The sequence below is a fragment of the Fundulus heteroclitus genome, chromosome 5 (assembly GCF_011125445.2).
Source record: "Fundulus heteroclitus isolate FHET01 chromosome 5, MU-UCD_Fhet_4.1, whole genome shotgun sequence".
Taxonomy (NCBI): domain Eukaryota; kingdom Metazoa; phylum Chordata; class Actinopteri; order Cyprinodontiformes; family Fundulidae; genus Fundulus; species Fundulus heteroclitus.
The window spans coordinates 14,511,127-14,514,534 of NC_046365.1; the positions used below are offsets into that span (position 1 = coordinate 14,511,127).

At 40.0% G+C, this 3,408-nt stretch overlaps 1 long non-coding RNA gene across 1 annotated transcript; it reads right to left on the bottom strand.

Annotated features, from left to right (window-relative positions):
- Positions 1-2,545: 2,545 nt before the first annotated feature.
- LOC110366865 lies at positions 2,546-2,792 on the bottom strand. The gene is made up of 2 exons (XR_004930977.1): positions 2,720-2,792; positions 2,546-2,647 (listed from the first exon to the last, which is right to left on the bottom strand). It is a non-coding gene; the product is annotated as an uncharacterized LOC110366865 (long non-coding RNA).
- Between the last annotated feature and the right edge of the window lie 616 nt (positions 2,793-3,408).

A 3,408-nucleotide genomic window follows, 5' to 3' on the forward strand; every position in this document is an offset into this window, starting at 1 on the left:
ATACATTTTACTTTGGCTGTGTGTGTAAGTGAAAGAAGTGCACATCTGTGTGCAAGGGATGTGTCTGATCCAAGACACAGAAATAGTCTGTTTGTTGAGAAATGCAAAGGAAGCGGGGGTTTACGCTACTCATTCATCCTTTTGATGTCTCTACCTTTGAACTATAATCCAGATAAATTGTTAGACAGAAGTGACTGAGTTGCAGTCTGAGTACTTACTACATGCAGCAATCTCTGGCCAAAAAAACATGCATGTTTTTTTTTTTTTGTGATACTTCTAGAAGAATCTATTTTGGCTCTGAAAAGCATGTATATGGTGAAAGAAATAATAATTATGACAAAAATACTAGAATTAAAATAAATATTTTTCTCCTTTACTGACTTAGAAAAATGTCTGGTCATTTATGCTTTTAAGTCTTTATGTTTCCAGGTCTAGAAGAGAACCCCGCAATGAAATCTTGCCGACCGATCTTCTTGGTAGATTTAGAACATTTTGTTTAATTGGCTCCTGACAAGGATTTTATTTTTACTTATAGTCCACAAACTATTTGCAGGGTGGATGGTCTTACATCAAGAAAATCCTCTCAGAATATTAATACTAATTTGCTTTATCCACACCAAAATCAGTTTGGATGTGTGTTTAGGATGACTTTCCTCCATTGTGTCCAGGTTTTCAACTATTAAACTGTTGCTTAAGCACGGTTTTGAAAACGCGGCATGGAATTTCAAAACACTGCACATCATTAGCACAACCCAACACACAATATGCAGAACACCTCAGAACATGAAATGAAACAATCAGATTAGGTTACCTACTTTTTGCAAACGGTGGCTTCCTTCTTGATTGGGGAACCAAATCAAATTCCAAATCAAATTGGGGAGCAACCAAATTCCCCTTCTCGTAGTTTGAGATCCTCCTGCCAAAGGCTGCTAATGGTGGCCTCCAGACTGTAGAATGCGTTGCCTCCATCTTTGTGCTGTCTTCACTCTTTTAAGAAGCAGTTAAAGACCCATTTGTTCTGATTGGCTTTTAACTGGTTTTTAACTAGTTTTATGATGTATTACATTCATGCTGTTTTATCTTTTTCATCCTTTTATATTGTTATATTATGTTGTTTTATGGTTGTTTTATTGTGAAGCACTTTGTGTTTTTTATTCTGTAAAAGCTGCTGTATAAATAAAGTTTACACATGCCACTCAATATTTAAGCTCACCACCTCTCTTTTTGTATGTCTTGCCTTACCATGCCTGGGATTTTTACATCATTCTGCCTGTGTTCCACATCCTGCACTTCCAGTTTCATGCTCATGCTCGTTATCATTAAACCCTTTTTGTCATCATGCTACTCTAAAGTTCTAGTCTTGGCATTGGTCCAACTCCCACAACACAAACTCTGACAGTTCACACTATATTTAGGGCACCTAACGAACACCCCTACCTTGGGAATTTTACCCAAGGCAATAAGTAAGAGCACCAGCATGGTGTCGGTTTTCCAAGATGAGGCAAGAGACAAGCTTCCACAAATCAAAGGCTTTGAGTGTTTTATTCTACATTTAAAAGTAATTTTAAAATTAACAATTTGTACAATGGAGGAAAAAGTGCACAGGACTATTCAGGGCCAAGGCTTTCCAGCCGAAGAAAAAGTGAAAACAGGGTGGGGAGACAGATCCAACAAAACAGAGAATAAAGGGACCACATCAGGGACTTGGGAACATGCTGTAGACGGGATCCTGGGACCAGAAACTCACAAAATGTAGGAATTATCATCTGGAGACCTTCCAGAACCTTCGATTCTCAGCCAGGACACAGGAAATTAAAATAACTGAGCTACAAACCTACACGCACACACACACACACACACACACACACACACACACACACACACACACACACACACACACACACACACACACACACACACACACACACACTTAAAATCCTAACCCTTTAAAATACAAAGTGAGGACCCTGTCTTGACTTCCCTAGACTTACATTAATTTTCAAGCCATTCTATGGCCTAACCCTACCCCTTAGCAGTATTTACAATATAACCCTAAACTAAACCTAATTGACCCTTAGTGCTAAACCTAACCCCTATCCCAGAAAAAAAGTGAGGACCAAAAAAAGGTCCTCACTTTACATCAAGGTCCTCACTTTACTAGTAAAATGAGCAAAAAATGTTCTCCGTTAGAAGTACATGAACACACAGAGACACTTAAAAAGAATGACAATGAAAATAAATTGCTAATCGGATGTGACATCATACCACAGCAACTAAAACTGTCTGAAATAAGACATATACACAAAATCATTACACAATGGAATCAAAATTTATGAACCTAAATAATACAATGTCATTTTGTAATAATAATTTTAACAAAATGATTAGTAGAAAATAGTTATATTGCATTAAATCCTCAGTCTGTAAGATTTTCACACTTATGCACCATCTAGAAGTGCACTAAATGAATTACAAACGACTTTGCTGTTAAGCGCGTAATAACTACTACAGATGCCTATAATATGCGGGAGCAGGACTCTGATTTCAGCCGACACAGGTCAGTGGCGTTTTCAATGTTTTTATTTACAAGCAGGAAGTGGACTCGCCCTCTCCACGCGCAGTAGCTCGCGCTTAGTGTGGTTAACCCCTGAGGCAGAGACAACAGGTTAGTGAACAGTGGTCGGTTCACGGTAGCAATGTGAAGGACTTATCCACTAACCTGAAGTTGGGGTAGCTGAGTCCGGAGAGCCGGCGGAAAACCAAGCGAACTGATCCGGGAGTGGAGGGTAGCGGGCGAACAGGCAGGGATCTGATAGGGGCTTTTCCAGAGGCGTAATCCGGGGGAGTCCAGGTCCAGTACACAGAGGGCAATTATCCGGCGGCGGTACAGAAGGGAGGTCCAACAGGGAAAGTCCGGGTTCAGTCCAAGTTCGTTCACGGGTAGGCTCAGAAGAAACACAGGGGTCAGGAAACAGGCAGACAGGGACGAGAACGCTGGAATGCTCATTCGACTTGCACGGCGTATCATAAATGTGACAATGTTAACATGTCCTCCATGTATTACCTACTGCTAATAGCTAATAGTTAATTTGGCACTGTTCCCAAGTCTGCTTGTTTTTTTCTAAAGTCACTTATAAATTCTGTGAGTCGCGTTTTTTGAGCTTGTTTCTGAATGTGCGGTTTCTTATTTGGGCTCTAAAAAAGTGATTACAAATGTGAGTAAAGAGACCAGCTCTCGCTGTGGCACCACAGACAGTCAACCTGTAAATTATGAAGTGGGATCTCCATCAATTAGACCGGTTTGTTCAGGACATCCCAGGAGAGTTGTTGTGCCCTTCAACCAATCCCTTAACCATTTTGACTTTGGGCAGGAGAACATTATTGTGTTAAAATATATCATTAGTTAAT